Source organism: Balaenoptera borealis (genome assembly GCF_965194805.1).
Source record: "Balaenoptera borealis genome assembly, chromosome: 13".
Taxonomy (NCBI): domain Eukaryota; kingdom Metazoa; phylum Chordata; class Mammalia; order Artiodactyla; family Balaenopteridae; genus Balaenoptera; species Balaenoptera borealis.
Genome location: NC_138870.1, coordinates 15525896 through 15536725, shown reverse-complemented (window position 1 = coordinate 15536725; position 10830 = coordinate 15525896). Strand labels below are relative to the sequence as shown.

General features: G+C 31.8%; 1 protein-coding gene across 4 annotated transcripts in view; it reads left to right on the top strand.

Annotated features, from left to right (window-relative positions):
• The window catches only part of RERGL (RERG like), a 167857-nt gene that overhangs the window by 38755 nt on the left and 118272 nt on the right, over positions 1-10830 (top strand). The gene's annotated exons all lie outside the window — the stretch shown is intronic.

Genomic DNA, 10830 nt, shown 5'->3' with positions numbered 1-10830 from the left:
TACAAAAAATCATTGGCAGGACTAATGTCAAGACTCACCCCCTAGTTTTCTTCAAGGAGTTTTATGGTTTCAGGTCTTACATTCAAGTCTTTAATCTGATTTGAGTTGACTTTTGTGTGTGGTGTAAGATAGGGGTCCAGTTTTATTCTTTTGCATATGGTTATCCAGTTTGCCCAACACTAATTATTAAAGAGACTATCCTTTCCCCATTGTATATCTTGGCTTCTTTGTCATTAATTAATTGACCTTATATGTATGGGGTTATTTCTGTGCTCTCTATTCTGTTCTATTGATCTCTGTGTCTGTTTTTATTCCAATATCATTGTTTTGATGATTATAGCTTTGTAATATAGTTTGATATCAGGAAGTGTGATACCTCCAGCTTTGTTTTTCTTTCAAAGATTGTTTGGCTATGTGGGGTTTTTTGTGGTTCCATATAGATTTTAGGATTTTTGTTTAGTTTCAGTGTAAAAGGACATCAGAATTTTGATAGGGATAGCATTAAATCTCTAGATTGCTTTGAGTAGTATGGACATTTTAACAATATTAATTCTTTCAGTCTATGAGAATGGAATATCTTTCCATTTATTTATGCCTTCTTCAATTTTGTTCATCAGTGTCTTATTGTTTTAAGTGTACAGATCTTTCACCTTCTTGGTAAAATATATTCCTAAGTATTTTATTCTTTTTGATGTTATTATAAACAGGGTTGGTTTTTATCTTTCTGATAGTTGTTAGTGTATAGAAACACAGGTGGTTTTTGTGTATTGATTTTGTATGCTTCTAAGTGACCTATTTTGTTTATTAGTTCTAACAGTTTTTGGTGGAGTCTCTATATATAATCCATCTCATTTTTCTTGTTTAATTGCTCTGGATAGGACTTCTAGTACTATTTTGAATAAAAGTGATGAGAGGGAACATCCTTGTCTTGTTCCTGAACTTAGAGGAAAGCTTTCAGATTTTCACCATTAAGTGTGATGTTAGCTGTGGGCTAGTCATATATGGCCTTTATTATATTGAAGTTTGTTCCCTCTGTACCATGTGTGTTCCCAGTTTGTGAAGAGTTTTTATCATGAAAGGATGTGGATTTGTCAACCCACAAATCTTTCTGCATATATTATGATGAGCATATGATTTTTATCCTTTTTATTAATGAGGTGTATCACATTGATTTGCAGATGTTGAACCATCCTTGAATCCCTGAAATAAATCCCACTTGGTCATAATGTATGCTTCTTTCAATATATTGTTTAATTCAATTTGATAATATTTTATTGAGGATTTTTGCATCTATGACATCAGAGATATTGGCCTGTAATTTACTTTTCTTGTAATAATTTACTCTGGGCTTATAATTTACTTTTCTTGTCTGGTTTTGGTATCAGGGTAATGTTGGCCTTGTAGAATGAATTTGGGAATGCTTTTTCCTCTTCAGTTTTTTGGAATAGTTTCTCAACTATTGGTATTAACTTTTCTTTAGACGTTTGGTATAATTCACCAGTGAAGCCATCTGGTCCCGGACTTTTGTTTGTTGGGAGGTTTTTGATTACTGATTGAATCTCCTTACTAATAATTGGTCTGCTTATTTTTTCTATTTCTTCATGATTCATTCTTGGTAGGTTGTATATTACTAAGAATTCATCTGTTTTTTTCCTCTAGGTCATCTAATTTGTTGGTGTATAATTGTTCATAATTGTCTCTTATCATCCTTTATATTTGTGTGGTATCAGTTGTAAGTGTATAAATTTATTTTAAAACAGTAATAATATACTTTTAAATGACAAATAGCATATTTATTTTAATTTAAAAAACTATATTTTCCAAAAACTATAAAAGAGAAAATTGGCATTTTTAAAAACATTATTGCAAAACTTCTTAGTGTCTGGTTCAATAGAAGATTGATGGACTCTGGTAAATGCTTCTGCATTCCCTTAGCCTCACTCAGATATGTAGTTGGAAAGGGAAAAATATAAATATTTTCATAAATATTGGTGATATTCTTGTATACTTCCACTTACGAAATCCTGCTGTTGCAGTGCTCTCTCTTTTCTGTACCATGGCAACTGAGATATATGTTTGAGCAGCTTCCTCACTGCTCACACCAAGTATTAGTGTAGTAAATTACAGCTCTTTCACATCATTGTGGCCATTATTCTTTGATACCAAAACAAAACTGATCAGGTAGTAGTTTTCTAAATGTTAGTTGCAATATGGAATCTGAAACCCTATTAATAAAAATTTACATTAAAATTGATGAGTTTATCTTTCAATGGATCTTTTACTCATGTATGATTTTGTAATGCCATGCATTTTTTTATTTGGAAAGTACTGATTTACTGAGTTATGTGTATGTTTCAAGTGGTGACACATTTCATTGAACAATATCCAAAAACAAATCACATTTGTTCATATCACCACTCACCTAAGTCTTCAGGTGTTGCAATATACTAAGCTGAGTGGTGGGTACAAATTTTTGAAAATTTAAATTTTTGTTTCAAATATTGAATTTGGTTGTTGGCAGCAAATAGTTCTTTTTTTTTTTTTTTAATGACAATCACACTTAATTTAGTTTTTAAAATAGCAAATGCCCAATACCCAAGTTTGACTAGCCAAGGTTTCTGTCAGTAATTCCTATAAGTAAAAATGGTGTTCCTTTGAAAGGGGCGTAGTTCACCTTTCAGTTCAAACAATTGCACATTTGCTTTTCTTCAAGATAATCATTATACTTTGATATGTAACAAATATGCTTTGTGTAATTCTCATTTAATTATCCAGAATATGAAAATAACTCATATTCAAAGGCTGAGGTTTTATAAAATTAATGAATACAGCTTCATCACACTTTATAAAAAATATTTTTTACTGATTTTATTCTTAATGAAACTGACTTTTTTTTTTTACTGTCCCTCGGTTTCAGTAAAGAGCATAGTAACTACTAGAACAATTTATACCAGTTCCTTGTTTTGTGATAGCAGTTTTACCTGCAATTACTTTTGTACCATCAGTGCAAATGCCAACAAAGTGTAAAAGGAATATAACGTTTTGTATTTTTATGAAAATATTTTAACCTCATGGACCTCCTCAGAGTCTGGAACCTCAAGGTTTATAGATGATACTTTGAGGACTATTGGTCTAGTGAAAAGAGCTTCCATCCAGAGTTAGGAAACCAAATGGATAGCTCAGCTTTGCTGAAATTATTTTATAACTTGAGGTAAATTTCTTAAACTCTTAATCTCTTAATTTTCGTTTCTTCATCTATAAAATCTATAAAAGTTAAAGGGTTAATGGTTTTTCATGTCCCTCAGAATACTAAAAAGTTATATGAAATTTAGTGTAGTGTGAGTTTGTTATAGCTACATGATAACTTCACATTAATTCAATATTAGTATAATTAGAAATGTGATTACATTAAGGTACAATTCTATTTTTCCATTTTTTGTTTAATTAAAAAATTAGGGAAATTTATACCTAAAATACTTTGAAGCCTCTTTAAAAAGTAGTAATAGCATTTTTGAGTTAATTGAATTCCGTTCCTAAGTAAGGATTTTTATTAAAAAATAATTCCTAAAAATTCTGTCTTTGTTAACAGTGCACCTCTACCATTCTCTTTCATAGATCTAGTTAATAATCATTTTTTCCCTTTCTAGTATATTATAAAACACACATTGATTCAGAAGCATCATTTGGAGGCCTTTTTAAAATCACTTTATAGAGCTATAATTAGTTTTGATAAGTAAAATTAGGTTGAATTCCCAATATTTACCTTGTGAATATACAAAACTCTATAATATTTTCATAAATATTGGTGATATTCTTGTATACTTCCACTTACGAAATCCTGCTGTTGCAGTGCTCTCTCTTTTCTGTACCATGGCAACCGAGATGTATGTTTGAGCAGCTTCCTAACTTCTCACACCAAGTATTAGTGTAGTAAATTACAGCAACAAAACTGTTTCCATAAACTTGCCACTTAAACTAATGCAAAAAACCTATCCTTTATCCCTACAAAAAATTGGAAGTACTGAATAATGTGGATTGCTCATCTGACTTCTTACAAAAGAGAAGAAACCCCCAGTGGGAAGGGAGAAAAACTAGGATTAAGAGCACTAGGGTTAAGCTGACCCTATGATTACTTTGAGGTGTGATTTTAAGCAGACTCTTGCAATAAGACTTGAACCCATAAACATCTGCCCCACAAGTTTTGGGAGAAAAGAAAATCAAAACTTTTCCCTGTTAGTTAAGGAGAAATGTTTCCCTGTGAGAAATCAAGACCTGAGGTCTATGTCTCAGGTGATATCAAGTACGAATAAAAGGTGCTGACTGTGTGCTGAAGTCCTCAGTCCAAGAGATTAGCAAAAAAAGTTGTCCTGGTCCAGAGCTACCCTTGAAAAACCTGTAGCACCACTCTAGAGCCATCCTCGTATAATCAAAGCTGGAAAGAATTCAGTAGGGAAAAAATACAAGCCTCACTAAAAAGCAGCTTGCAGTTAAAAACAAATCACAACACAAGTGAATGAACAAAGTGTCATGAACAAAGCATCAGTTCTAGCAAAAAGAAGCCAGAATTTTGAGATAATAGGACTAAATGAAAATAATAAAGCTAATATGTTTAAAATGATTAAAGCAATAAAGGAAAGCATAAAACCTGTAAGGGGATAGAACAAAATACTGTAAGGATAGACAAAATAAAATAAAAGCAGAAAATTACACACACACATATAATCTGGAAGAAACAGGTTAAAAAAGAATATATATATATTTGAAATTAAAAGAAAAAAATAATTGAAAAAATATAAACACTTATCGAATGGATTAAATAGTACCTTAAACTCAGCTAAAGCAAATATTAGTAATCTGGATTCATAGTTGTGAGGGAATAGCCCAGAATGGTAGCACAGATGTATAAAAGAACAGAAAAATTCAAGACAGTTAAGAGATATGAAATTAGAATATATCTCATAGGAGATTATAGGACTCATTTAGAGTCCTTAAGAAAGAATAGAGACATTTTCAGACAGAAAATTTTCAAAAATATAAAGCCAAATATTTTCCAGACTTGATGAAAAGTAAGAAATCTGGCTTTGTAGAAGCAAATCAGGGCCAAGAACTATAAATAAAAATGAATCCAGATATATATAATACCAAAATGGAAGAAAAATCTTAATAGCAATCTTAAATAAAATAAAAAATGAACAGCCAGAAGACTTATATAAAGCAACAAAATAAGGCACATAATTAATGAAACAATATGCTTAAATTGCTCAGGGAAATAATAGAAAGTTTTAATTTTATAGCAAATTAAATTAGCTTTCAAGAATTAGGGGAAACCACCAGAAACCTACTAGAGCTAACAATGAATTTGGTAAAGTTGCAGGATACAAAATTAACACACAGAAATCTCTTGCATTCTATACACTAACAACAAAAGATCAGAAAGAGACATTAAGGAAACAATCCCATTCACCATTTCAACAAAAAGAATAAAATACCTAGGAATAAACCTACCTAAGGAGGTAAAAGACCTGTACTCAGAAAACTCTAAGACACTGATGAAAAAAACTCAAAGATGACACAAACAGATGGAGAGATATACCATGTTCTTGGGTTGGAAGAATCAATATTGTGAAAATGACTATACTACCCAGAGCAATCTACAGATTCAGTGCAATCCCTATCAAATTACCAGTGACATTTTTTACAGAACTAGAACAAAAAATCTTAAAACTTGTATGGAGACAGAAAAGTCCCTGAATAGCCAAAGCAGTCTTGAGAGAAAGAAACGGAGCTGGAGGAATCAGACTCCCTGTCTTCAGACTATACTACAAAGCTACAGTAATCAAGACAATATGGTACTGGCACAAAAACAGAAATATAGATCAATGGAATAGGATAGAAAGCCCAGAGATAAACCCACACACCTATGGTCAACTAATCTATGACAAAGGAGGCAAGGATATACAATGAAGAAAAGACAGTCTCTTCAATAAGTGGTACTGGAAAAACTGGATAACTACATGTAATAGAATGAAATTAGAATACTGCCTAACATCATACACAGAAATAAACTCAAAATGGATTAAAGACCTAAATGTAAGACTGGACACTATAAAACTTTTAGAGGAAAACATAGGAAGAACACTCTGACGTAAATCACAGCAAGATCTTTTTTGACCCACCTCCTAGAGTAATGGAAATAAAAACAAAAATAAACAAATGGGACCTAATGAAATTTAAAACCTTTGGCAAAGCAAAGGAAACTACAAACAAGATGAAAGGACAACCCTCAGAATGAGAGAAAATATTTGCAAACGAATCAACAGACAAAGGATTAATTTCCAAAATATATAAACAGCTCATGCAACTCAATATTAAAAAAAAAACCCAATCAAAAAATGGGCCAAAGACCTAAATAGACATCTCTCCAAAGAAGACATACAGATGGCCAAGAAGCACATGAAAAGCTGCTCAACATCACTAATTATTAGAGAAATGCAAATCAGAAGTACAATGAGGTATCACCTCACACAGGTTAGAATGGGCATCATCAGAAAATCTACAAACAACAAATGCTGGAGAGGGTGTGGAGAAAAGGGAACCCTCTTGCACTGTTGTGGGAATGTAAATTGATACAGCCACTATGGAGAACAGTGTGGAGGTTCCTTAAAAAACTAAAAATAGCATTACCAAATGACCCAGCAATCCCACTACTGGGCATATACCCAGAGGAAACCATAATTCAAAAAGACACATGCCCCTCAGTGTTCATTGCAGCACTATTTACAATAGCCAGGTCATGGAAGCAACCTAAATACCCATCGACAGATAAATGGATAAAGATGTGGTACATTTATACAATGGAATATTACTCAGCCATGAAAAGGAACGAAATTGGCTCATTTGTAGAGACGTGGATGGATCTAGAGACTGTCATACAGAGTGAAGTAAGTCAGAAAGAGAAAAACAACTATCGTATATTACCACATATATGTGGAATCTAGAAAAATGGTACAGATGAACCCATTTGCATGGCAGAAATAGAGACACAGATATAGAGAACAAACGTATGGATACCAAGGGGGGAAAGTGGCGGGGGAACTTGGTGGTGGTATGATGAATTGGGAGATTGGGATTGACATATATACACTAATATGTATAAAATAGATAACTAATAAGAACCTGCTGTATAAAAAACAAATAAAATTAAATTTAAAATAGAATTAGAGGATAAATAAGGGCATTTTCAAGAAACTTTGAGGGAATATACTATCTAAATACTGTCACCAAAACGAATATTGAAGTGTATATTGCAGGAAGAAGAAAACCAAACACAGGAAGGAGTAGCATGCAAAAAAAAAAAAAAAAAAAGAGGTGGGAGAATAAATTAGTTATGTGCACATCTATAAGAATAAACATTGACTGTAAAAAGTAATAATGGGGCCAACTTTGGGAGGTTTAAAGACAAGGTAAATTAATATAGTAGATAAAAGTTAAATAAAAGATGAAAAGGATGATTAAAGTTTGATATTGGGGTGGAGTGACTGGTTTATTGGTGACTTTAAACTAATGAGAACATACTCTGTGGCACAGGAAAGTCTAATTAATGCACTGTGGTGACCTAAATGGGAAGGAAATCTAAAAATGAAGGGGTATATGTATATGTACAGCTGATTCATTTTGCTCTACAGTAGAAACTAATATAACATTGTAAAGCAACTATACTCCAATAAAATTAATTTTAAAGAATGACATATACATTTAAAATTTTTTACTGTAATCCTTAATTAAATAGAAATAATATGCATATTTCTAAACTAGTAAAAGGAAGTAAAGAAAAATCAGGTAAAATAAGAGAAGAAAGAAAAATGGGTTTAGAAAAGTAAGGATTTTTTTTTAAAAGCACAGTGAATAGCTTTGAAGCATAGAAAGCACAAAATAAAATGTAGAAATAAATCCAAATACGTTGATAATTATGGTACATAACAAAGGAAGATACTTTCAAGTTAAAAGACAGAGACTCTGGTTTAGATTAAAATAGAAAGATGTCCAACCAGTTAGAATGGGCATCATCAGAAAATCTACAAACAACAAATGCTGGAGAGGGTGTGGAGAAAAGGGAACCCTCTTGCACTGTTGGTGGGAATGTAAATTGATACAGCCACTATGGAGAACAGTATGGAGGTTCCTTAAAAAACTAAAAATAGAATTACCATATGATCCAGCAATCCCACTACTGGGCATATACCCAGAGAAAACCATAATTCATAAAGACACATGCACCCCAATGTTCACTGCAGCACTATTTACAATAGCCAGGTCATGGAAGCAACCTAAATGCCCATCGACAGACGAATGGATAAAGAAGATATGGTACATATATACAATGGAATATTACTCAGCCATAAAAAGGAACGAAACTGAGTCATTTGTTGAGACGTGGATGGATCTAGAGACTGTCATACAGAGTGAAGTAAGTCAGAAAGAGAAAAACAAATATCATATATTAACGCATGTATGTGGAACCTAGAAAAATGGTACAGATGAACCGGTTTGCAGGGCAGAAGTTGAGACACAGATGTAGAGAACAAACGTGTGGACACCAAGGGGGGAAAACCGCGGTGGGGTGGGGATGGTGGTGTGCTGAATTGGGCGATTGGGATTGACATGTATACACTGATGTGTATAAAATTGATGACTAATAAGAACCTGCAGTATAAAAAAACAAACAAAAAAAACAACTAATACTAAACTTTCATTGGGTTATTTGTATGGAAACATGTTAATATAAATGTTTCAGATATTACATGAAATTTCTAAAAATCTTATGTTCTGGTATAATGTTATAAGTCATAATTCTAGTTGTTACTTCAAAATGTGTATCAGAAATAACTAAATTTCCTTGTCAATTGCATTATTATGAGCTTTCACCAAATCTTTAACTGTGGTCATTTTTAAGTCTTTTGTCATTTACAGACAGTTCTGGGTGTACTCTGATGCTTTTGCAAAAATGTTCCTGTAAAAGGGTTTCATCTTCAAGGAATTCATGGAAAAGACTCTGACAAGTACAGGTTTCTGGTAACTGATTATACTGCTGAACTGAATGAATAAGCATTTTCAGAACTCTAATGGAAAACTGATGAATTCATAAAAGTGCTAACAAAAGATCAAGATGAAAAAAAAGTTAATTACATGGGACTGAGTGAACTGATGAAGATGATTATAATTTTTGTGACTTTCTGTTTGAATAAAAAAAAAAATCCCACAAGGACTCAGAGGCAAAAAATATACAAATCAATTTTCACTGCAAAGTAAAGGAGCTGTTACAGTGGAGGATTACTGGACCAAATATCAATATTATGACATAGTATGAGTGTGTTTCATGTTTAGTAATTGCAATCATTGTTGCTTTTGATGTGGTCATCCATTTACAATGCTTGGTGTCAGTTTATTTATCTCTTGTAAAAATAAAATACAGTGTGTGTGTGTGAAAAAATATATATAATAATTAGGGCTTGTGTGTGATGAAAAAGTACAAGAACAAAAGATGACAAAGGTTTTCCTAGCAGTGAAGTGGTGTCTTGAATTCTCTTATTTTCCACAGGGAAAGAGGAAATCACTAGAGAGAAAAGAATATCTTAGTGGTGTATATCAACTGGCAAAGACATATTAATATATGTGAATGAATTTTAAATAGTCTTCTTCAAGATCAAATTCAAAGATGATAGCAATAAATGCCTTCATTTGTTTATTTTTTTATTAAAGTATAGTTGATTTACAATGTTGTGTTAGTTTCTGCTATACAGCAAAGTGATTCAGTTTTACATATATATATATTCTTTTCCATATTCTTTTTCAAATTCTTTTCCATTATGGTTTATTCCAGGATACTGAATATAGTTCCCTGTGCTATACAGTAAAAAAAAAAAAAAAAAAAGATGTCCAGTTAAATATAAATTATAAGCAACATCATAAAATTTGCTCAACAAGTATCTTTTGAGATCCTATTGTGTGCCAGGCGTTGTTCTAGATGTTTCAGTACATCATTGAATCAAACATACAAATATTCCTGCCCTCATGAAATCAGTTTCTAGTGGGAAAGGGAAAATAAGCAGTAAGTAAGTACATTATATAAAAGGTGAAACATATGAACTAGGAACACAGAGAAGGTTTCAAGTAAATAATATAAAATATATGTCAGCAGATACTTAGTGAAAGAAAATTGTGATATCTATATTAGTATGAGAAAAACTGAAAGCCAAACAATTATAGTGAATAAAGATATTCTGTAGATATGATACAAAAATTCTACAGAAACACATAAAAATCTTTAATCTGATCACACCTAGCAACATAACTTCAAAATTTGCAGAGCAGAAGTTAAAATAATTAAAATTTAATATTTAAAAAGCCACAATAATACTAATATTATGAGATTTTAGCGCAACTCTTAAAAATTTACTAAAGGAAACAAGAAATAGAAAGAGAATATTTGAACAACAATCATGAAAACAAATTTGATCAAATGAACATGCCTCCAACATAGAATACAAGTTTTTTTGTTCCTCTCTTTGATTTTTCTGAATATACAACACCTTGAAGAAACAAGTAATTGATTATGCATAAACTTTATCGGAGTATGGAAAACTTACTGACTCTTTTATGAGGTTAATATAACCTGAATTGCCAAAACCACCCTCCAGAAAAACAAACCCCCACTTCAGAAAAACAAATACGGGAAGAAAATATTATAATCCAAGTTTATTTATTAACATAGGAACAAAAATCCTAAAACAGTATGTTAAAAAGCAAACAGGTACTTAGAATTAAACGCTG